General features: G+C 40.2%; 1 long non-coding RNA gene across 1 annotated transcript in view; it reads left to right on the top strand.

The window, feature by feature from the left end:
* The window catches only part of LOC105464257 (uncharacterized), a 48,119-nt gene that overhangs the window by 12,411 nt on the left and 9,727 nt on the right, over positions 1-25,981 (top strand). The window contains exons 2-3 of the long non-coding RNA XR_976744.2: positions 20,433-20,559; positions 21,379-21,474. This is a non-coding gene — a long non-coding RNA (uncharacterized lncRNA). The remainder of the gene's footprint in view (positions 1-20,432; positions 20,560-21,378; positions 21,475-25,981) is intronic.

The following is a 25,981-nucleotide window of genomic DNA, read 5'->3' as shown; positions in this document are numbered from 1 at the left end:
TGTTAGCCAGGATGGTCTCAATCTCCTGACCTTGTGATCCACCCACCTTACCGTCCCAAAGTGCTGCGATTACAGGCGTGAGCCAACGTGCCTGGCCTTTTTTTTTTTTTTTTAAAGAAATTAATAAAATACATACACTAAAGGAGGCGACCATATTGTCTTATGCCCGATTTCTGCCTCCAAAGGAAGAAGAAGTAAAAACTAAAAGGAAGAAATGAAATCCAGAGGCAGACAGCCCGGCGCTGTGCCCTGGGCCTGGTTAAAGATCGACCCCTGACCTAACCAGTTATGTTATCTATAGATTACAGACATGGTATGGAAAAGCATTGTGAAAATCCCTGTCCTGTTCTGTTCCATTCTGATTACTGGTGCATGCAGCCCCCAGTCATGTACCCTTGCTTGCTCAATCCATCACGACCCTCTCACACAATCAGGATCCTCTCACATGGACTCCCTTAGAGTTATAAGCTCTTAAAAGGGACAGGAATTGCTCACCCAGGGAGCTCAGTTTTGGAGACGTGAGTCTTGCCAAAGCTCCCGGTCGAATAAAGCCCTTCCTTCTTTAACTAGGTGTCTGAGGGGTTTTGTCTGTGACCTGTCCTGCTACAACACCGCTAGCTAGAGTAATAAAAAAGAAAAGAGAGAAGAATCAAATAGACACAATAAAAAATGATAAATGGGATATCACCAGCAACCCCACAAAAGTACAAACTACTAACAGAGATTATCATAAACACCTCTATGCAAATACACCAAAAAATCTAGAAAAAATGAATCAATTTCTGGACACATACACCCTCCCAAGGCTAAACCAGGAAAGTTGAATCCTTGAACAGACCAATCAAGTTCCGAAATTTAGGCAGTAATAAATAACCTACCAACCAAAAAAACAGCCAAAAAAGCCCAGGACCAGATGGACTAACAGCTGAATTCTACCAGCGGTAAAAAGGAGCTGTTGAAGCAGCATCGTTGTGTGGGGTAAATACCTGGGGTTGATTATCTCATGCTGAGAAGATTAATGACACGAACACACACACGGAGTGGGTCTTAAGAGCAGAAAGTTTAATAGATAAAAGAAAGAAGAGCGGGAGAAAGACAGCTTCCTTATGCAGAGAAAGTGGAGAGCCAAAGAAGTTTCCAGGTTTGGAACAGGATACAACTGATTTTTTAGAAAGGCTTGAGAAGGGGGTGATGGATTTACATATCACATTTGGCCAGGTGTACCATTTACACAGCTTGCAAAAAAACTGGCCTTCCCATCCCAATCTTTTATTATGCAAATGTTGCCTCTATCTGGCTGGCTCCAGGACAACTGCACACTGGGGACAAACAAAAGGAAGAGGGTATTGCCATACTGAGTGGTCCTGGCTTTTAGTACAGCTGCCAGCATTCATCTATGCAGACTTTCAGCTTGCTTATTTATGCTTGCAGCTTGACTTTTCAGGCTGCTTTATGTTAGAAAAGAAATGGTTTTTGGGTGCTTTCTATTAGAGAAAAATTTCACTGAGAACTTTTTTACCCTTGCTAACTGCCTAAAATAATCGCTTAATAACTCTTATACTACTGGTACCATTTCTTCTGAAACTATTCCAAACAATTTAAAAGAAGAGACTCCTCCCTACTCATTTTATGAGGCCAGCATCATCCTGACATGGAAACCTGGCCAGAGATGCAACAAAAAAAGAAAACTTCAGACCAATATCTCTGAAGAACATTGATATGAATACCCTCAATAAAATTCTGGCAAACCAAATCCAGCAGCACATCAAGAATTATCCACCACAAACAAGTCACCTTCATCACTGGGATGCAAAGCTCATTTAACATACACAAATCAATAAATGTAAGCTATCACATAAACAGAACCAATAACAAAAACCACATGGTTATCTCAATAGATGCAGTAAAAGTCTTCAATAAGGGCAGGGCGGTGGCTCACACCTGTAATCCCAGCACTTTGCGAGGCTGAGGTGGGTGAATCATGAGGTCAGGAGTTCGAGACCAGCCTGACCAATATGGTGAAACCTTGTCTCTACTAAAAACACAAAAATTACCCGGACATGGTGGTGCGTGCCTGTAATCCCAGCTACTCGGGAGGCTGAGGCAGGAGAATTGTTTGAACCTGGGAAGTGGAGGTTGTGCTGAGCTGAGATTATGCCACTGCGCTCCAGCCTGGGTGACAGAGCGAGACTCTCTCTCAACTGACAATAATAGTAATAATAATAATTATAAAGTCCTCAATAGAATTCAACTTTCCTTGGCTGGGCGTGGTGGCTCTCACCTGTAATCTCAGCACTTTGGAAGGCTCGGGCAGGTGGATCACAAGGTCAGGAGTTTGAGACCAGCCTGATCAACATGGTGAAACCCAATCTCTACTAAAAATACAAAAATTAGCCTGGCGTGGTGGTGGGTGCCTGTAATCCCAGTTACTGGGGAGGCTGAGGCAGGAGAATTGCTTGAATCCAAAAAGCAGAGGTTGCAGTGAGCCAAGACTGTGCCACTACACTCCAGCCTGGGCAACAGAGTGAGACTCTGTCTCAAAAAAACAAACAAAAAATAAAATTCAACATCCCTTCATGTTAATAACTCTCAATAAACTAGGTATTGAAAAAGCATACCTCAAAATAATAAGAGCTATTTATAACAAATCCAGAGCCAATATCATATTGAATAGGCAAAACCTGGAAACATTCTGGAAAATCAGCACAAGACAAAACACTCTCTCTCACCACTCCTGTTCAACATAGTATTTGAAGTTCTGGCCAGGAAAATCAGGCAAGAGAAAGAAAGAAAGGGTGTTCAAACAGGAAGAGAGGAAGTCAAATCGTCTCTGCAGATGATATGATGCTGTAACTAGAAAATCCCATTGTCTCAGCACCGAAACTCCTTAAGTTGATAAGCAACTTCAGCAAAGTCTCTGGATACAAAATCAATGTGTAAAAATTACAAGTATTTTTATACACCAACAATAAACAAGCAGATTGTGAAATCATGCATGAATTCTCATTCACAATTGCTGCAAAGAGAATAAAATACCTAGGAATACAGCTAACAAGGGATGTGAAGGACCTCCTCAAAAACAGCTATACACCACTGCTCAAGGAAATAAGACAGGATACAAACAAATGGAAAAACATTTCATCCTCATGGATAGGAAGAATCAATATCATGAAAATGGCCATATTGCCCAAAGTAATTTATACATTCAATGCTATTCCCATCAAACTACCACTGAGATTCTTCACAGAACTAGAAAAAACTACTTTAAAATTCATATGGAACCAAAAAAGAGCCTGCATAGCCAAGAAAATTCTAAGTGAAAAGAACAAAGCTGAAGGCATCATGCTACTTGACCTCAAACTATACAACAAGGCTACAGTAACCAAAACAGCATGGTACTGGTACAAAAACAGACACATTGACCAATGAAACAGAATAGAGATCTCAGAAATAAGAACACATATCTACAACCATCTGATATTTGACAAACCTGACAGAAACAAGCAATGGGGAAAATATTCCCTATTTAATAAACGATGCTGAAAAACTGGCTAGCCATATGCAGAGAACTGAAACCGGACCCCTCTCCTACACCTTATACAAAAATTAACTCAAGATGAATTAAAGGCTTAAATGTAAAACCCAAAATCATAAAAACTCTAGAAGAAAATCTAGGCAATATCATTGAGGACATAAGCATGGGCAAAGATTTTATAATGAAATGGCTGAAAGCAATTGTAAGAAAAGCAAAAATTTACAAAGAGATCTAGTTAAACAAAAGAACTTCTGCACAGCAAAAGAAACTATCATCAGAGTGAACAGGCAATCTATAGAATGGAAGAAAATTTTTGCAATCTACCCATCTGACAACAGTCTAATATCCAGAATTTACAAGAAACTTAAACAAATTTACAAGAAAAAAACAAACAATCCCATCAAAAAGTGGGCAAAGGACATGAATAGACACTTCTCTAAAGAAGACATCCATTCAGCCAACAAACTCAATATTACTGATGAAATATTACTAAAAAACCTCAATATTACTGATCATAAGAGAAATGCAGATCAAAACTACAATGAGATACCATCTCATGTCAGTCAGATTGGTGATTATTAAAAAGTGAAGAAACAACAGATTCTTGTGAGGCTGTGGAGATACAGGAATGCTTTTACACTGTTGGTGGAAATGTAAATTAGTTAAACCATTGTAGAAGACAGTGTGGCAATTCCTCAAGGATCTAGAACCAGAAATGTCATTTGACCTAGCAATCCCTTTACTGGGTATATACTCAAAGGAATATAAGATACATGCACACTTACGTTTATTACAGCACTATTCACAATAGTAAAGACATGGAACCAACCCAAATGCCCATCAATGATAGGCTGGCTAAAGAAAATTTGGTACATGTACACCATGGAATACTATGCAGCCATAACAAAAAGAATGAGATCACGTCCTTTGCAGGAAGATGAATGAGGAAGCCATCATCCTCAGCAAACTAACACAGGAACAGGAAACCGAACATTACATTTCTGACTCAGATGTGAGAGCTGAACAACGAGAACACATGGACACAGAAAGAGGAGCAACATACACTTGGGCCTGTCAGAGGGTCAAGGGGAGGGACAGCATCAGGGCAAATAGCTAATTAATGTGGGGCTTAATACTGAGGTGATGGGTGAATAGATGCAGCAAACCACCATGGCACGCATTTACCTATGTAACAAACCTGCAGGTTTTGCACATGTATCTCAGAACCTAAAGCAAAATAAAATGTACATAAATAAATAAATTCAGGCTGGGTGTGGTGGCTCACACCTGTAATCCCAGCACTTTGGGAGGCCGATCACTTGAGGTTGGGAGTTCGAGACCAGCCTGACCAACATGGAGAAACCCTGTGTCTACTAAAAATACAAAATTAGCCAGGCATGGTGGCGCATGCCTGTTGTCCCAGCCACTGGGGACGCTGAGGCAGGAGAATCATTTGAACCCAGTAGCTGGAGGTTGCAGTGAGCCAAGATCATGCCAGTGCACTCAAGTCTGGGCAACAAGAGTGAAACTCCGTCTCAAAAATAAATAAAGAAAGAAAATAAATAAATTAAATAAATAAAGCCAGGAAAATTAAATGTCTTTCTTTCTGGTCATATTATCCATATAATATTTAGTTATTTTTATTTATTTCAACTTGTTATCAATTTTAGTATTTGCTTTTGAAATTTCTTTTTTTTTTTTTTTTTGGAGACAGAGTCTTGCTCTGTCTTCAGGCTAGAGTGCAGTGGTGCAATCTCGGCTCACTTTAACCTCTGCCTCCTGGGTTCAAGTGATTCTCCTGCCTCAGCCTCCTGAGTAGCTGGGACTACAGGTGTAAGCCACCACGCCCAGCTAATTTTTGTATTTTTAGTAGAGACAGATTTTGCCATGTTGGCCAGGATGGTCTCGATCTCTTGACCTCATGATCCTCCCGCCTCGGCCTCCCAAAGTGCTGGGATTACAGGCGTGAGCCACCCGCGCCCAGTGAAATTACTTTTTAAATATGCATAAAATTTTCTTGAATTCTATTAATGGACATCAATGCCGTTTTTCATGTTTTGATATAAAAAATAAAACCTCAATGTGGATGTGATGACTTCTATCTGTAATTCCAGCACTTTGGGAGGCTGAGGTGGGAGGATTACTTTAGCTCAGGAGTTTGAGACCAGCCTGGGCTACATAGTGTGACCTCACCTCTAAAAATAATAATAATACATTAACTGAGCATGGTGGCACATGAGTGTGGTCCCCGCTACTCAGAAGGCTGAGGTGAAAAAAACTGCTTGGGCCCAGATGGTTGAGGCTGCAGTGAGCTGCAGGCATGCCACTGCATTCCTGTCTGGGTGAGACAGAATCTCTCTCAAAAGAAAGGAAGAAAATGAAATTCAAAGCAGATGGATCACTTGAGGTTAGGAGTTTGAGACCAGCCTAGCCAGCATGAAAAACCCTGTTTCTGCTGAAAATACAAAAATTAGCTGGGCATGGTGGCATTTGCCTGTAATCTCAGGTTCTTGGTAGGCTGAGGCACAAGAATCGCTTGAACTCAAAAGGTGGATGTTGCAGTGAGCTGAGATTGTGCCACTGCACTCCAGTCTGGGCAGCAGAGCAAGACCTTGTCTCAGAAAAAGAAAGAGAAGAAAAGAAAAGAAAAAGAAAACCACAGATAATAAACTATAATTTTTTTTTTAATGTTTGTAAAGCTCTAATTGCAAAGCAGGTTTCTGAAAGTCCGTTTCCAGAATCCAAGGCTAATGTGTAAGCATTTTATACATTTCTTTCTGGACTGATTGTATAATTCGGGTTTCCCAACAGAAATGGAAAAAAATAAAGCATGAATAACAATGAGATCGCACACAGTTATGATAATAGCAATCATAAAAAGAAAAATTTCAAAGACAATGCGGAAGAAAATTTGGGTTAACTAGAACTAGAACTATGAAATGATACTGTTACTTTGGAAAACACTTTAGCGGCTTATTATAAAGTTGAACATACACTTATTATGTTACCACGACATCCCACTACTAGGTCATTACTAAAGCAAACTGAAAATTAATGTTGAAATGAAATCTTTTTGTAGATGTCTATTGCTCACTTTATTTGTAATTGCAAAAAGCTAGATGTAAACCAGATGCTTCTCAATGAATGAATAAACAAAGCGGGGCATCCATACAATAGAATCCTAGCTGTCAGTAAAAAGCAAACAAACAAACAAAAACTATTGATTGACATCACAGTATAGATGAGTCACAAATGCATTTCTTTAAGTGAAGAAAGTAGAATCTGAAAGGCTACAAATTATATAATCCAATTATATGGCATTGTAGAAAATAAAATTGTAGGGATTGATAATAATCAGGCCACGCTTGATGGCTCAAGAGTATAGTCTCAGCACTTTGGGAGGCTGAGGTGAAAGGATTGTTTGAGCCCAGGATTTTGACACCAGCCTGGGCAACATAGAAAGACCTCCCTACAAAAGAAGAATAAAAAGAGAATAATCACTGATTGCCAAAGAATAGATGAGGGTAGAGTTAATTACGAATAGGAAGCATCAGATAATTTTGGGGGCAATGAAACAGTTTTTTGTGGTACTGTGAAGATGGCTATGTGACCCTAGACAATTTTCAAAACCTATGGAACTATATATCACAAAGAATAAATGTTCTTCTCTGCAAATTATAAACAACAAGGATTTGGGGAAAATTCAGACAAAATGCAGGCAGTAAAAAGAAGAGTTTAACCTTACTAGAAATGTATCACCCAACCCTATTGAAAAACATTGGAATAAAAGGACTTGGTGTAAATCATGTAGAACAATAGTATTTTGATTAAATACTGCAAGACTCAAGAACTGAACACAAACATTGTGTTCCGGTAGGTATTGCTTGTCTATAAGCATATAGATTAGCTATTATTTATTTATTTATTTATTTATTTATTTGATGGAGTCTCACTCTGTTACCAGGCTAGAGTGCAGTGGCACAATCTTGGCTCACTGCAACCTCTGACTCCCTGGTTCAAGTGATTCTCCTGCCTCAGCCCCCGAGTAGCTGGGATTACAGACACGTGCCACCACGCCAAGCTAATTTTTGCACTTTTAGTAGAGACAGGGTTTCACCATGTTGGCCAGGATGGTCTCTATCTCCTGACCTTATGATCATCCTGCCTCGGCCTCCCAAAGTGCTGGGATTACAGGCGTGAGCCACTGTGCCTGGCCTAGATTAGCAACTTTTAAAAGCACTCTATATGTTAGTACATATATGTAATATAATTAGTGCCTGCTTCTAACTGAAGTTGAAAAAAAAGATAATTGTATATTGGAGTTGAGAATATTTGGATAAATGCATGTCTCATAACATATCTATTGAGAGAGAGAGAAAAAGAGAGATGTGTTCATACAGGTGTCAATATTAATATGCATCTTTCCAAACTCTGTTTGCTGAGAGGTTGCAGAAGCAGTGACACCCAAGTATTAATGGGCACACCTAGCTCTCATATCATGGTTTCTAAGTACTATTCTTTAATAAAAAAAGCAAGACTACTTGTAATAATAGATAACTCTAGCACTGGAGTGGAAAATCCGAATTAAGGTAGAGTATTGTGAAGTCAGAAAGTTTAAAAGTGGTTTATAAACAGCAGAAGCAACCATGTCAGAGAAAATCAACCTGAAAGACTTCCCATGAGCCCAAGCTGGAAAAATGTGAAAAACACAATACATATTCATAGCATTGGATTAAAAACCTAGAGAATAAAAAAAATTCATGAATCCATATAGAGAAAAAAAATAAGAAAAAAAGAAAGAGAAAAAAAGTGTTTTACAAAATTCCAAGTACTAATCAGTATAGATAGATAATGCAAAATAGAAAATCACCACAAAGACACCACAGTAATAATTACTGTAGACAAGATGTACTTAAAAATGCAAAAATTGTGGGTGAAATTTAAAGGAGAAATAGTGTATTTAAATAGCCCCAAAGTATCTGCCTCCAAATATTTATAAATACCATTTACTCCCAATTTCTCTGTGAGACTTATGACTCTTTAAGGAAAAATTATAACACAGTATTGTGAGACATATAATGTGTAGATGTAAAATATGTGAATAAAAAGTGTTAATTGAAACTCTTCAACAGCAAGGTTTTCATATTTTACATTTATTAAAATAGTACAGTATAAACTCTAGGTAGATCGTGATAGGTTATAGATGCATATAGTAATCCCCAGAGAAACCACTAAGAAATGTGAAGAGGTGTCACTTAAATGCTAATAAAGGAATTTAATTATATATCAAAAAGTAACTGTATAAGAATGTTTACAGGCCTTTTTGGTCATATAGCTTAAAACAGGGAACAAACTAAATATCCATCTCCAGAAAAATAGATGAACAAATTGTATCTCATTCACACAAGAGAATATCATCCAGCCATAGAAAAAAATGAACTACTAAATCACACTCTCTAGATATAGCTCATAAACTTGCCAGATAAGACAAGCTTGAAATAAAATAATACATATTGTATGATGTCAGGCAAAATGAACCAACGGTAAAAAAAAATTTTTTTTTTAATTAAAAAAAGAAAAAGAAAAACAACCAAAAAATAGCCTGTGGTGAAGAATAAAATTATCTGGAAAAAGCATGAGGGAATTATCTGAGAATTTTAAAAAAATCCATTATTGTGGCCAGGCGCGGTGGCTCAAGCCTGTAATCCCAGCACTTTGGGAGGCCGAGGTGGGTGGATCACGATGTCAGGAGATTGAGACCATCCTGGCTAACACGGTGAAAACCCGTCTCTATTTAAAATACAAAAAAAATTAGCTGGGCATAGTGGTGGGTGCCTGTAGTCCCAGCTACTTGGGAGGCTGAGGCAGGAGAATGGCGTGAACCTGGGAGGCATAATGAAGAAATCCAAATTCAGTAATGGGTTATGTACAGTTGCATAGTTTCTTAATTTGTACAATCACGATGGAAATTTCCCGTTTATATAATCAGAGATTAATTGTAGTTTATAGTTGGTTAAGCCTGAATTTTGTTTCCCCAATGTAGTAATTTACAAGAAAAAAATGCGCTTGAATTATTAATATTTTTTTCTTTCCTTTTTTGAGACGGAATTTCGCTGTTGTTGCCCAGGCTGGAGTGCAGTGGCGTGATCTTGGCTCAACGTAATCCTCCGCCTCCCAGATTCAAACGATTCTCCTGCCTCAGCCTCCCAAGTAGCTGGGATTACAGGCATGAGCCACCGTGCCCGGCCGAATTAAATTTTTTAAAAAGTAGATTATCAGGCCTGGCACAGTAGTTTACACCTGTAATCCCAGCACTTTCGGAGGTCGAGGCGGGTGAATCACGAGGTCAGGAGTTCTAGACCAGCCTGGCCAATATGGTGAAACTCTGTCTCTAATAAAAATACAAAAATTAGCCGGGAGTAGTGGCAGATGCCTGTAATCCCAACTTCTCAGGAGGCTAAGACAGATAATCGCTTGAACCCGGGAGGCAGAGGTTGCTGTGAGCCAAGATTGTGCCCCTGCACACCATCCTGGGCAACAGAGTGAGACTCCATCTCATATTAAAAAAAAAAAAAAAAAAAAAAAGTCCAGGTGCGATGGGAGATGGAGTCTCGCTCTGTCGCCCAGGCTGGAGTGCATGGCACGATCTTAGCTCACAGCAACTTCCACCTTCTGGGTTCGAGCTATTCTGCCTCAGGCTCCCAAGGAGCTGGGACTACAGGCACCTACCGCCACGCCTGGCTAATTTTTGTATTTTTCATAGAGACCGTGTTTCACCATATTGGCCAGGCTGGTCTCGAACTCCTTACCTTTTGATCTGCCCGCCTTGGCTTCCCAAAGTGCTGGAATTACAGGTGTGAGCTACCGCGCCCAGTCTGATTTATTTATTTATTCTTTAATGAGAAAAAGGAGACAATGTGCAGAGTCTGTGTCTGGCTATGTGATAGGTAAGAAAAGAGAGCATCTGAGTCATTATGGGAAGGATGTTTCTTTCTAGATACTGTTCCTGGAGCACACAAAGGATGGAGAATTTTATTTTATTTTATTTTATTTTATTTATTTATTTATTTATTTATTTATTTAGAGACGTAGTCTCACTCTGTCGCCCAGGCTGGAGTGCAGTGGCGGAATCTCAGCTCACTGCAAGCTCCGCCTCCGGGGTTCATGCCATTCTCCTGCCTCAGCCTCCTGAATAGCTGGGATTATGGGCATGCGCCACCACGCCCAGCTAATTTTTTTGTATTTTTAGTAGAAACGGGGTTTCTCCATGTTGTTCAGGCCGGTCTCGAACTCCCAACCTCAGGTGGTCGCCCACCTCAGCCTCCCAAAGTGTTGAGATTACAGGTGTGAGCCAGCATGCCCAGCCTCCCCACCTCTTTTCTTTGTTCTATACATTTCTTTTTTTTTTTTTTGAGATGGAGTCTCCCTGTGTCTCCCAGGCTGGAGTGCAGTGGCATGATCTCGGCTCACTGCAAGCTCCGCCTCCCGGGTTCACGCCATTCTCCCGCCTCAGCCTCCCAAGTAGCTGAGACTGCAGGCACCCGCCACTACGCCCGGCTAGTTTTTTGTATTTTTAGTAGAGACGGGGTTTCACCATGTTAGCCAGGATAGTCTCGATCTCCTGACCTCGTGATCCACCCGCCTCGGCCTCCCAAAGTGCTGGGATTACAGGCTTGAGCCACCGCGCCCGGCCTTATACATTTCTTCCATTTGACTTTTCCTGGATTTAATCTTTTCTAATAAACTGATAAATGTAACTACAGTGTTTTCCTGAGTTCTGTGAATAGCTCTATAAAATTACTGAATTTGAGGAAGGTTATGAGAGTCTCCAGTTTTTAACCAGTAGCTCAGAAGCAGAAATGGGCCCATGAGGTTTGTGACTGGCTTCTGCAGTAAGAACAATGTTGTGAGACTGAACTCTGAGTCAGGGTCTGTGCTGACTCTGGGTGGTGTCAGAATTCAAATGTCAGACAGTGAGTTGGTGTTGGAGAATGGCTTGGTGTTTAGCAAACTCTACAAATTTGGTTCCAGCTGAGAGATACCACAGAGGCCTGGTCTGGAATGGATCTCTGGGTGTCTGGGAATGGGAGGCTCTGCTTTTCTCTACACAGGCCGTCACACTGCCCATTACCCTGTGATTTCAGGTCTCCTCCCAGGGTGAGAGAGGATAAAAACTTAGAGGAAAAAAGTTCTGATAACAAACCATCTTTTTCTTTCTTCCTTTCTTTCTTTTTTTATTTAAGTTCTAGGATACATGTGCACAACGTGCAAGTTTGTTACATATGTATACAAGTGCCATGTTGGTGTGCTGCACCCATTAACTCATCATTTACATTAGGTATTTCTCCTAATGCTATCCCTCCCCACTCTCCCCACTCCATCTATGTTCCCCACCCTGTGTCCAAGTGTTCTCATTGTTCAATTCCCATCTATGAGTGAGAACATGCGAACAGACCGCCTTTTTCCACTGCTGCCATCACAGGATTCCCACCTTCTTACAAGCATATCCACTAGACATTGCCTTATCCACACCCCTCTTAGAACTAGGTACCACCCTCAGGAATTTCACTACGGCATTTTTGATCCTAGTGTTTCCTGCCAAATCTCACTCAAGTGTCTACAAGTCTCCTGGCGTATCCCAACCCCCAGACACTGAAGCTGCAGCTGCAACCTGTTTTTTCCACCAACGTGGGGTTCTAGACAACCTGTTCATAATCTCATCAGCCAGCATGAACCCAAAAATTAATCAGAGTAGAGCCACACCTGGGCCACTATCTGTAGCACAAACCAGTCCTTCCACCTGCATTGCACTCTCTTTCACCCATAGAGTTTTTTTGTTTTAATTTTTATTTTTGATTCAGGAGTACATGTGCAGGTTTGTTATACAGGGGAAATTGTGTCGGGGGGTTGGTGTGCAGATTATTTTGTCACTGAGGTATTAAGCACAGGTATTATTTTTCTGATCCTCTTTGTCTTCCACCCTTAACTAGAAGGGTGTCTGTTGTTCCCCTTTTTGTGTCTATGTGTTCTTATTATTTAGCTCTTACTAATAAATGAGAACATGCATTTGATTTTCTCTTTCTGCATTAGTTTTCTAAGGATAATGGTCTCCAGCTCCATCCATGTTGCTGCAAATGACATAATCTTGTTCGCTTTTTATGGCAACACAGTATTCCATGATGTTTATGTACCATATTTTGTTTCTATTAAATCTTTTATTTTGTTTTATTTTACTTATTTTTGGAGACTGGGTCTCACTCTGTCACCCAGGCTGGAGTATAGTGGCGTGATCTCGGCTTACTGCAGCCTCAACCTCCCCAGCTCAAGCAATTCGTCTACCTCAGCCCCCAAGCAGCTGGGACTACAGGTGTGTGCCACCAAGCCCAGCTAATTTTTCTTCTTGTATTTTTTTGTTGAGATAGGGTTTTGTCACGTTGTTTAGGGTGGTCTTGAACTCCTGAGCTCAGGTAGTTTACCTGCCTCAGCCTCCCAGAGTGTTGGAACTACAGGCATGAGCCACCACACCTTACCATACCATATTTTCTTTATCCAGTTTACCATTGATAGGCATTTAGGTTGATTCCATGTCTTTGCTATTGTGAATACTGCTGCAATGAACATGCATGTGCACATGTCTTTATGACAGAATAATTTATGTTTCTTTGGGTATATACCCAATTATGAGGTTGCTAGGTCAAATTGGCAATTCTGTTTTTAGTTCTGTGAGGAATTGCCACACTGCTTTTCACAATGGTTGAACTAGTTTACACTCCCAGGAGCAGCGCATACCCTTTTCTCTGAAACTTTGCCAGTATCTGTTATTTTTTGACTTTGTAATCACAGCCATTTTTTTTTTTTTTTTTTTTTTTTTTTTTTTTTTTTTTTGAGACGGAGTCTCGCTCTGTCACCCGGGCTGGAGTGCAGTGGCCGGATCTCAGCTCACTGCAAGCTCCGCCCCCCGGGTTCACGCCATTCTCCTGCCTCAGCCTCCCGAGTAGCTGGGACTATAGGCGCCCGCCACCTCGCCCGGCTAGTTTTTTGTATTTTTTAGTAGAGACGGGGTTTCACCGTGTTAGCCAGGATGGTCTCGATCTCCTGACCTCGTGATCCGCCCATCTCGGCCTCCCAAAGTGCTGGGATTACAGGCTTGAGCCACCGCGCCCGGCCCCTGCCATTTTGACTGGTATGAGAAGGTATCTCATTGTGGTTTTTCTTTGCTTTTCTGTAGTGACGAGTATTTTTTTCATAGGCTTGTTAGCCACATATATATCTTATTTTGAAAGACGTTTGTTCATGTTTTTTGTTTACTTTTTTTTTTTTAATTTAGACGAAGCGTCACTCTGTCACCCAGGCTAAAGTGCAGTGGCATAATCTGAGTACACTGCAACCTTTGCCTCCTGGGTTCAAATGATTCTCCTGTCTCAGCCTCCTGAGTGGATGGAATTACAGGTGCCTGCCACCACACCCAGCTAATTTTTAAATTTTTAGTAGAGATGAGGTTTAACCATGTTGACCAGGCTGGTCTCAAACTCCTGACCTCAAGTGATCTTCCCTCCTTGGCTTCCCAAGATGCTGGGATTACAGGCATGAGCCACCACTCCTAGCCTTTTGTCTACTAGGTTTTTGTTTTGTTTTGTTTTGTTTTTGAGAAGGAGTTTCACTCTTGTTGCCCAGGCTGGAGTGCAATGGCACAATCTCGGAGCACTGCAACCTCCGCCTCCCGGGTTCAAGAGATTCTCCTGCCTCAGCCTCCTAAGAAGCTGAGATTACAGGTGCCCACCACCACGCCCAGCTAATTGTGTATTTATTTATTAGTTATTTATTATTTTATGTATTCTTTATTTATTTTTGAGACGGAGTCTTGCTGTGTCGCCCAGGCTGGAGTACAGTGGCACCATCTCGGGTCCCTGTAAGCTCCGCCTCCCGGGTTCACACCATTCTCCTGCCTCAGCCTCCCAAGTAGCTGGGAGTACAGGTGCCTTCCACCACGCCCGGCTAATTTTTTGTATTTTTAGTAGAGATGGGATCTTAGCCAGGACAATCTCAATCTCCTGACCTCGTGATCCGCCCGCCTCGGCCTCCCAAAGTGCTGGGATTACAGGCGTGAGCCACCGTGCCTGGCCTAACTGTGTTTTTAGTAGAGACTGGATTTCATCCTGTTGGCCAGCCTGGTCTCGAACTCCTGACCTCAGGTGATTCACCCGCCTTGGCCTCCCAGAGTGCTGGGATTGCAGGCATGAGCCACCGCGCCCGGCTGCCTTTTGTTTACTTTTTAAGGAGGTCGTTTGCTTCTTGTAAACTTAAGTTTTTTATGGATTCTAGATATTAGACCTTTGTCAAAAGCATAGTTTGCAAATATTTTGTTTTATTCTGTAGGTTGTGTGTTTACTCTCTTGATATTTCCTTTGCTGTGAAGAAGATATTTAATTAGGTCCCATTTGTCAGTTTTTGCTGTTGTTGTGATTGCTTTTGCTTTTGGTATTTTCATCATAAAATCTTAGTTAGTTCCCATGTCTAAAATGGTATTTTCTAGGTTATCTTCAAGGGTTTCTTAAAATTTCAAGTTTTACATTTAAGGCTTTAATTCATCTTGAGTTGATTTTTGTATATGATGTGAGGAAGGGGTCCAGTTTCAATTTTCTACATAGTGCTAGGTGATTATCTCAGCACCATTTATTAAATAGGGAATTCTTCCCACATTCCTCTTATTCTGCCAATTTGGTATCTATAGTCCTCCACAGTAACTTTTAGAGAATTCTACAAACTTCACAGGGCAGCAAACAACCATTTTAACTTTTTCAATGACTCTTTATCTTCAGACCTGAAACTGATTCACAGACCATGGGACCCAGAAACCCAATCACAGTAATATGTGTGCAATGAGTAGACATGTACACATGGGAATCTCTACTTCCTTTTTCTTCTTCTTGTTAAAATGCCCACAAATGTGCAGGGAACACCTGCTGCTATTCCATCCATTCAGGACCTAAAACTGCAACTTCAAAGTCTGAATCTAGGTTTTCAGATTTGAGAAAAAAGAAAAACTTTCTGAGAGATTCAAGTCCTTTTAGTTGTCAAACTTATAGAGACATTAAAATGAGAGTAGAATTCTGTTTCTCTCTCTCTCTCTTTTTTTTTTTTTTTTTGAGACAGAATTTCGCTCTTGTTGCCCAGACTCAGCTCACTGCAACCCCCGCCTCCCGGGTTCAAGTGATTCTCCTGCCTCAGCCTCCCAAATAGGTGGGATTACAGGCATGCACCACCACGCTGGGCTAATTTTGTATTTTAGTAGAGATGGGTTTTCTCCATGTTTGTCAGCCTCCCAAAGTGCTGGGATTACAGGCACGAGCCACCACATCTGGCCCTCTGTTTGTTTTTTGAACTATGTATTCACCTTTTGAAGCTATTCACTATTGCCACAAGTAGCTGCATATTAATAATGCCACACTGGACACTATAACTTGTACCCTAAAACTTAATGGTGTATATCCAATCAATAATCAGTGTTATTCCTGTAAATAAATAGAAATTTCTGAAAAACAACTTTGTATCAACTCACTTTCTGTCCATCTTTTTTAGCCTTTACAAATCAACTTGTAATCACACTGCTAATCAAGTATATATTTCAGGCAACTTGAATATTTGCTCCCAGGTTACAGTCCTCAAGCTTGGCCCAAATAAACTGTCAACTTATATCTATGTTTCCTCAGCTTTTTCCTTTTAGGTAGACACATTATTTAGAATGTGCCAGAGCAGCCTCTATGAGGGGATCTCTGCTTGTTCTAACACCCAAGGATGCAGAGCCAAGGTTGATCCCACCTGGAATCCGCACACAAGGTCTGGCCTGTGCCCAAGATTTACAAGACAGAGCCAGACTTTGAATCGAGAATGTATAGAAAACCAACAGAGGACATTTTCTGTATTGCGAGATGTCAACATAGACATCTTAAATCTTGCCTTTGAGAGTGTGGCTCTGAGCTTTTCAGATCTTCTCCAGTGACCTGTTACAGGTATGTGAGAGACTCCAGGTATAAATAGAATCTGATGACAGAATCTGTAAGTATAAACAGCCATCTTAGGAGTGAGAGATCAAGGCCGCAGAGTATCCAGAGCCATGACCACAGCTATACCTACCTGTAAAATGTGACACTGGAGTACAGTATTGTTATTTCTGTTACCCAAGAGCTAACAAATCAGGAGAGGTGATCTAGATTCTGGAGCTTAACCAGGGCAGTTCCATTTTCTACTTATAATCAGCCTGAGTCTCTTCTGCCTGACTTATCATTGGGTCATTAGCCCAGAGTCACTGGAAACCCTCTCACAATCACCTAGACATCTTTGAGACATTTGAGGATGTCCAGAGCAGAACTGTGTTAGGCTGACATGAGTGGTTAATTCTGCTTCTGTCTCAGTGTAAGAAGAATAAGTCATCCTGTGTTTGTTCCTACCCTCATACAAGAGAGATCTTTGGTTGGTAACTAGATGAGAGTTTCTCCAGTTTCTTGGTACTTGGGTGAAAAACAAGAAGGAGATCCTGAGACTCAGACAGATAAACTAATAGCTTCCATTTCATATGGCCATTAAAAAAATAGATGAAGCAGTTACGGCCCCTACACCCAGGAACTTATAGTCTAGACTAGCAACTGGATACATGGTTGAATTAAACATCAGCATATGGTTGGTACAATAAACAGATGTGTGCAGAAACACTTGGGCCTTATTTGGACTACTTTCTTTATATTCTTGTGACTTGCATCATCACCTGAAGGGATGTCTATGAACAGAAGAATTGTTAATGCTTTTACCTTGGTAGAATACATATATTTTAATAAAATTGCCCTAGGAACCTTAAAAGACTTGTTTAAATTGCTTATTAGCACATGCCATAAAATTGACAGGACAGTGGCTAAAAAGAAATTTAAATTACACAAACTCTGGGATTTAAGTTTCTCTTAGGTAAGCTTAGGAAAAACAGAACTGGAAGTATGCCTAGTAGCAGAGAGAACAGAATTCTACGTAGGGTCCACTCCCTGGCTCAGTTCTGTTTAGATCCACCATTTTCGGATGTCTTATTTAGGTCAGGTCCCACCCTGGAGTCTTGCCTCACAGAACTGATTAAAAGAGATTGGAGTTTTGGCTGGTGAATGCTGCTGCCTTTCTAGAGCTGGTGCTCACAATTTTCTGAAACTAAAAAGGTAAATGGAACAGATAAAGTATGTTTTTTAGGGTTCTAATTTTTAAGTGTTTTATTAAAACCAGTGTTGCAGAGACATTCCATTTACTAACTTGTTTTCTATTCCTGCAGATCCAGTAGTTTCTCCGCAAGTCACAAATAAGTAAATATAAACAAGATTAGAATTTTTAAAAAATTATATTAAACTCTTCTGTATTCCTCTCATCTGTCTACATTTAGCTTTTATTCTATACATTTTTTAAAAATCAATGACAGAGAAACAGAAGGAGAAATAAAACTGTTGGGCCCTGTATCTAAATCCTAGGAATTGTTAACACCTAGTACCAACTCCCAGGGTGTTATGAGGATTAAGTCACATAATGTGTTATTCCCAGCACAGTGCTCTGTAACATCCTCTTGAGCACATAGTACCTACTTAGTAAACATTGCATAGTGCGAGTGTACATGTTGTTTTCCAAATGCAGACCTATTCAGACATTGCTGCCTTCTGTTTAGTTTGTAAACTTTAAAGAGCCAGGAAAAAAAATATAATACTTTAGGATGCAGATTGGTTGTCTTTATTTGTACCAGAAGTATTTGTGTTGTGACAAGAGTACTGAGTGTAAGGGACTGTGAACTGTGCCTGTTTTCTCTAACTAATGCTAATGTTGAGCCCAGAGTGTGCAACATCAGCATTGACAGGGAACTTGTTTAAAACACTCATTTATGAACCCTTTCAAAACCTGCAGAATCATATTATATAGAGTGGGGCCAAAATTACCAAGTGATTTATAAGCTCGTTGAAGTTTCAAGGCAATGTTTAGCTAAGTGGTTATGAGCCCAGGCTTCTAATTAAAATTACATGGTCTATTTGCAGAAATCTCCAGTTGTGCCCTACCCACAGGTTCTATTTATTGTCCTGGAAGCATCCATGTTGTTTTAATTAAGGGCCTCTTGTGACTCTTAAGGTGAGGCCAGAATCAAGTATGAGACGTTTAAAATACGTTAATGGGAGTTAAGTTCCACCTTTTCACTAAAGGGTGGTCACAGGGCCTATTCTGTTTGGGTTTGGTAGGGACAGGACAGCGTGGCCCATATTTCCATTTATGTAGCAAAAATTGCTCATGTCTATGACAGGGGAGGGCACCTGAGGACAGGAAAGGAGAAACATTTTTAACTCCATAGGGCAGCTCATTGTTCTGGAATCTCTTCTCTTATAAAGGAAAGAAATGGATGGACTTTACCTGTAGGTCTTGGTCCGTCTGCCTGTGGATGTGGTGGTAGCAAGTAAGAAGGTAGTGGTGACACCTTTAAAGGCATATTTTCAAGATGCAGGTGTAATTTGTCCAGAGAATCTTATCTGAGAAGGAATCCAAGAGAAAGAGGAGAAAGAGAAAAAAAATGGTTTTTTTTCAGCTAAACATTTTTCAACTGAAGAGCCATGTCCACTCTGCCTCCTGGAATGCCATGCATTTAGTCCTTGCAAAACTTTACTTCTCTACTTGTGCTTTTCATCCCTAATGAGTTTAACTACTTTTTAAAATTCTTATGATAGTGAAGAATCTCTGAAAAATAATTTCTTTCCTATATACCAGAGCCTTCTCTACATTCTCTACATCATGGATTTTTATATGCCATGCAGGACTCTAATGATGAATTTATGATCTGCAACATGAAAAATGTGCCACTTGGCTGGGCACGGTGGCTCACGACTGTAATCCCAGCACTTTGGGAGGCTGAGGCGGGTGGATCATAAGATCAGGAGTTTGAGACCAGCCTGGCCAAGATGGTGAAACCCTGTCTCTACTAAAAATACAAAAATTAGCTGGGCACGGTGGCACACGCCTGTAGTCCCAGCTACCCGGGAGGCTGAGGCAGGAGAATCGCTTGAACCCGGGAGGCGAAGGTTGCAGTAAGTGGTGATCCCGCCACTGCACCCCAGCCTTGGCGACAAGACAGAAACTCTGTCTTAAAAAAAAAAAAAAAAAAAAAAAAGCTCTCTGACAGATTTTTTCACTATAGAGTTAATTATTTTTCTCCTCATTATTAAGTATCTTTATGTAGCTGATGTGCACCAATGATCACATTTAATCTGGCACCTGCCTTTCTTTCTTAGATTTTCTTTGCATATGTCTATCTGTGGAAAATGAGGGCTCTCATCTTTGTTTATAGGCCAGAAAAACTGGGAAAAACACAGGCTCCTCCACTGGCTGAATGTTTGACAAAATATTCTTTTGGGGCCAAAAACAGGCATTACTGGTGAGCTTGTCAAATTCAGAAACTCAGACTTTATTCCAGATCTTCTAAAATAAATATGCATAACAAGATGTCCAGTTAGTTGTACACATAAAATTTGAGAGGTGTCTTCTAACTCAACATGTCTTTGTCATCTGAAAAGTGTACAAGATTTATTTTGTATGATTTAAAAAATAGCACTCAAAAATGTACATGTTTGTTATCATGTCCTTAATTTTATACTTTATTATCCAGAAAAGTATCTTATCTACACTGGCGTTGTGGATCTTATGCCATTCTTTTTTTCTCAGAGTTTGATAATACATTAGAGAATATTTCTGTGTTGAAAATTATTTTATTACATACGTTCAGTCATCCCTATAAGTTAGAACCTGTTCTCTTAACTCTCTCATTTCACCTTGAGTCAAATTAAAAATTCTGTCCATGGCCACTTGGGAAATATATATGTATCTTAGGTGTGTTTTTCAGGGATCATTGACATTTCGGGATGTGACCATAGAATTCTCTCTGGAGGAGTGGCAATGCCTGGACATGGCTCAGCAGAATTTATATAGGGATTTTATGTTAGAGAACTACAGAAACTTGGTCTTCCTGGGTGAGGATAATTTTAATTAAACAATTCCTATTATATTCTATAGGTTTCATTTCTCTTTTCTGTAGAATGTGTTTTGGTGACTTATGCTTAGCAAAAATGAGTTTCAGATACCTGTTTTCTGAAAACAGGGATTTGTAAGTGTAGAAAGGAATTTTTTTTTTTTTTTTTTTTTTTTTTTTTTTTTTTTTTTTGAGATGGAGTTTCACTCTTGTTGTCCAGGCTGGAGTGCAATGGCATGATCTTGGCTCACCACAACCTCCACCTCCCAGGTTCAAGCAATTCTCCTGCCTCAGCCTCCCGAGTAGCTGGGATTACAGTCATGAACCACCACACCCGGCTAATTTTGTATTTTTGGCAGAGACGGGGTTTCTCCATGTTGAGGCTGGTCTCAAACTCCTGACCTCAGGTGGTCCGGCCGCCTCAGCCTCTCAAAGTGCTGGGATTACAGGCGTGAGCCACTGCACCCGGCCAGAAAGGAATTTTTAAAAGATATTTCATTTTTACCTGAACTTTCCATATTTCTGAGCAGATCTGCATTTTTCACTCTAGATTAGTGAAAATTGCAGAAATTTAGTGCATAAAACATAGTTGCCCACACCTTAAAATCTCATTGCCACCACCAATTTTTGGTTCAGTAGTACCGGGTAGTAAAATTAAGGGACTGTACAAATTGAAAATATTTTCTAAATATTTAGAAATATATGTTATAAATTAGTATTGGTGATCAATTTACTAGAATATTCTATTACATTCTCTTTAATGAGCACATTATTTGGGGAATATGAGCAATATTTATGTTATTTATTTTTAATAAAACAGGTATTGCTGTCTCTAAGCTAGAGTTGATGACTTGTCTGAAGCAAGGGAAAGAGTCTTGGAATATGAAGAGACATGAGATGATAACTAAACCCCCAGGTATGTGAGAGTGAATACAACAAACACCACAGATGAGAGGTCCAGAGGTCAAGGAGAAAGCCAGTTCTCAAAATGTGACCTGAGAAGATGTGCTCCAAAGGAAGTAGTTTCTGAGAAGACTGAGATTTTTTAAATTTTACTATCACGTAGAGGCATCTTCTGTCTTATGCTTTAAAGTTCTCTAAGGGTTCTATTTTCATTGTAGTGATTTCCCTTCAGGTTTACAATGAGAGCCAAAGTCGAGTTCATGGCATATAAAGGACTCAACAATCTGACTGCTTTTCCATATTGGGGATGCACAAATGTCTGTATAGTTTTGAGAAACTATGTTAAAAGAACCTGGCTTTTTTACCTCACATTTGCTCTATCACTTACCATGTGATATGTCCAGTTTCTCTTCGCTTTCCCCTATGATTGTAAGCTTCCTGAGAACACACCAGAAACAGATACCGGCACACACTTCTTGTACAGTCTGTTGAAATGTGAGCCAAATAAACTTTTTTCTTTATAAATTATCTACTCTCAGATATTTCTCTATATGCAAAATATTACAGTCTAGAATGTTATCTACATTTTCTGTTTTCTTAATCTTTTATATGAATTTTCTATTATTGAAAATGGGGTCTCAGTACCAGCAACTATTATGTTGCTATGATATTTCTTGCTTCACCTTTGTCAATATTTGTATATTTTGGAGCCCTGTTATACATACCTGTACACATAAATATAACAGTTATAGATTCCTGGTAAATTGACCCATTTTACTATTATATAATATTAATCTTTGTCTCATACTAGTACTTGACTTAAAGCATGATATGTCCAATATAATCATGACTACCTCACCCAATTGTGGCTATTATTTGCATGAAATATAGATTTTTTTTTTATTCTGTTACTTACAGACTATTTGACTCAGTGCTAAAATTGGTCTCTTGTAGAGAACATATTGTATGCTTTTTTTCTTAAGTCATTCAGGCATCTTCTTTTTTTTCCTTTTAATTAATTAATTAATGAAATAGGGTCTCATCTCACTCTGTCAGCCAGGCTGGTTTGCAGTGGTGTGATCATGGCAGTGAGGTGCAGCCTCAAGCCTCTCAAACTCAGACAATCCTTTAGTTTCAACCTCTTAAGTAGCTGGGTTACAGGCCCATGCCATTAAACCCGGCTAGTTTTTTGGGGTTTTTTTGTTTGTTTGTTTTGTTTTTTGGTAGAGACAGGCTTCCGCTTCGTTGCTCAGGCTGTTCTCAAACTCCTGGAATCAAGTAATCAGCCCACCTTGACCTCTTAAAGTCCTGAAATTACATTTCTTTTTATTAAGTAGTTTAATAAATTTATATTTAAAATGACTTTTTTTTTTTTTTTTTTTTTTTGAGACGGAGCCTCCCTTTGTCGCCCAGACTGGAGTGCAGTGGCCGGATCTCAAGCTCCGCCTCCCGGGTTCACGCCATTCTCCTGCCTCAGCCTCCCAAGTAGCTGGGACTACAGACGCCAGCCACCTCGCCCGCCTAGTTTTTTGTATTTTTTTTTTTTTTTTTTTTTTTTTTTTTGAGACGGAGTCTCCTTCTGTCGCCCAGGCTGGAGTGCAGTGGCCGGATCTCAGCTCACTGCAAGCTCCGCCTCCCGGGTTTACGCCATTCTCCTGCCTCAGCCTCCCGAGTAGCTGGGACTACAGGCGCCCACCACCTCGCCCGGCTAGTTTTTTGTATTTTTAGTAGAGACGGGGGTCTCACCATGTTAGCCAGGATGGTCTCGATCTCCTGACCTTGTGATCCACCCGTCTCGGCCTCCCAAAGTGCTGGGATTACAGGCTTGAGCCACCGCGCCCAGCGTTTTTTGTATTTTTTAGTAGAGACGGGGTTTCACCGTGTTAGCCAGGATGGTCTGGATCTCCTGACTTCATGATCCGACCGTCTCGGCCTCCCAAAGTGCTGGGATTACAGGCGTGAGCCACCGCGCCCGGCTAAAATGACTTCTTAAAGAAATAAAGTTACTCCAGGCGTGGTGGCTCACGCCTGTAATTCTAGCACTTTGGGAGGCTGAGGCGGGTGGATTACCTTGGGTCGGGAGTTCGAGACCAGCCTGACCAACATGGAGAAACCGTGTCTCTGCTAAAAATATAAAATTAGCCGGGCGTGGTGATGCATACCTGTAATCCCAGCTATTCGGGAGGCTGATGCAGGAGAATCGCTTGAACCCGGGAGGCGGAGGTTGTGGTGAGCAGAGATTGTTTCATTGCACCCCAACCTGGGCAACAGCAGCAAAACTCTGACTCAAAAAAAAAAAAAAAGAAAAGAAAAGAAGTAAAGTTACCCTGGGCGTGGTGGCTCATGTCTGTAATCCCAGCACTTTGGGAGACCTAAGTGGGTGGATCACGAGGTCAGAAGTTTGAGACTAGCCTGGCCAACATAGTGAAATCCCGTCTCTACTGAAAATACAAAAATTATCCAGGCATGGTGGCATGATCCTGTAGTCCTAGCTACTTGGGAGGCTGAGGCAGGAGAATTACTTGAACCCAGAGGCGTAGGTTGTAGTGAGCCGAGATTGTGCCACTGCACTCCACCCTGGGTAACAGAGCAAGACTCCATCTCAAAAAAAAGAAAAAAGAAAAAAGAATACAGCCTTTAAATCCTTTAGCCAGAATTTTAGATTTTAAATGGACAAGAACTTAATGATTGAACAAAGCCGAGACTGTCTTTGCTTCTTGTTAATAATCTAGCCATTTCGAAAAGCACGGCAATTATGCTAAACCACTGAAAAGATGTGATTTTGATGAATTCTATCCCATTTCAAAATGTTTTTTCTAATTGTTACTTTTATCGTGTTAATCTAAGAGAAATTATCTGCATACTGTTTATGCATTCAAGACATATTAATATTAAAGTGTTTAAAGTTTAATATTATATGACAGCATAGTAGAATCCTCTAAAATGAGAAGTTCATTATTAATAGATTCATTATGTTTTTGAGGTTTTTCAATTGTGAAAACAAATAAGATATGCTTTTTCATGATAAGCTCAATTCTAAGAAGTTATTCACTGGTCTCCATGTTATTTCTGTAATGTGTAGTGTAACAGTGGGCCACCAGAATGGTGCAGATACACTGATTTAATCAGAATAAGAATGAGTTCAGCTTTCTTGGCTGACTATTGCTATCCCAGAAGTTGATCATTCACTATGACCTAGTAACTGTTGCTTCATCATGCCAGAGAGCCCTTTCAGCCAGATTGCCCTTTTCCTTCCATTGATGTGCTCATGTTGTGGTCTCCTCTGTTTATCTTAAGCTATCCCAGATGAGAAGTGATTATTTCTTGCATGAAGGAGATCCCCTTTTTATCTCTGCCATGGGATCCTCCCTTCCTCCCTATTGGAAGCAACATGTGGGAGGCAGGAATGATGACAATATACAAACATGTTTCCTGCCATGTGGCCACCAAGAGCAGCTTACAATATGCTCCACCTAGAAGTCACGTACTTCCAGGCCAGCAGGGGTGTTTTTCTACAATGTGTCTTTCTTTTGAAAGCACCTCTGATTAAGTTTAGCCCAATCAGGATAATCTCTCTTTTGATGAACACAAAGTCAATACATTAGCAACCTAATTTCATGTATGATTTTCCACCACAGTCACTTTTTTTTTTTTTTTTTTTTACACGCCAAAGGAGAGGATTACACAGCAGGTGTGCAACAGATTGGGAATCCTGGTGACCACCTTAGAATTTTGCCTCCCCACCTGAATAGTCTATTAAAGTAGTCTTGTAGTTTCTTTTGTTATCTAAGTAAACAAAGATATCATTTACAAATAATAATTAACTACCTTCCTATTTTATTACAAATATTAACATATTTTTTCTGGCTTATTTCTTTTTCATGTACCATTTTATACATTTACACACATATATAACAATGAAAATGTATTCAATTATTCAATGTGTTAATTTTTATTAAAAATGATTGTTAGGCTGGGTGCAGAGGCTCACACTTGTAATGCCAACACTTTGGAAGGCCAAAGTGGGTGGATCATCTGAGGTCAGGAGTTTGAGACCAGCCTGGCCAAAATGGGGAAACCCCATTTCTACTAAAAAATAGAAAAAATAGCCGGGCGTGGTGGTGGGCACCTGTAGTCCCAGCTACTTGGGATGCTGAGGCAGGAGAATTGCTTGAACCTGGGAGTGGAGGTTGAAGTGAGCCAAGATCGTGCCACTGCACTCCAGGCTGGGTGACAGACTGAGACTCCATTTCAAAAAAAAAAAAAAAAAAGTGTAAGTATAAATACACAGTGGAATACTATTCAGCCATAAAAGGGATAAATCTAGCCCTTTAAAACAATATAGATAAATTTGGAAGAATTATGCTAGCTGAAATAATACTGACACAAAAAGGCAAATACTGCATGATCTCATTTATATGTAAAATCTAACAAATTCTAACTCAAAAAAGTAGAAAGTGGAATAATGTTTACCTGAGGCTGGGTGTGGTGGGAAGGAAATAGGAAGTTGTTGATCAAAG

This window comes from Macaca nemestrina, chromosome 20, assembly GCF_043159975.1.
Source record: "Macaca nemestrina isolate mMacNem1 chromosome 20, mMacNem.hap1, whole genome shotgun sequence".
NCBI classification, from domain to species: Eukaryota; Metazoa; Chordata; class Mammalia; order Primates; family Cercopithecidae; genus Macaca; species Macaca nemestrina.
The sequence above is the reverse complement of the archived record's forward strand: the minus strand, read 5'-3'. Positions and strand labels throughout refer to the sequence as shown.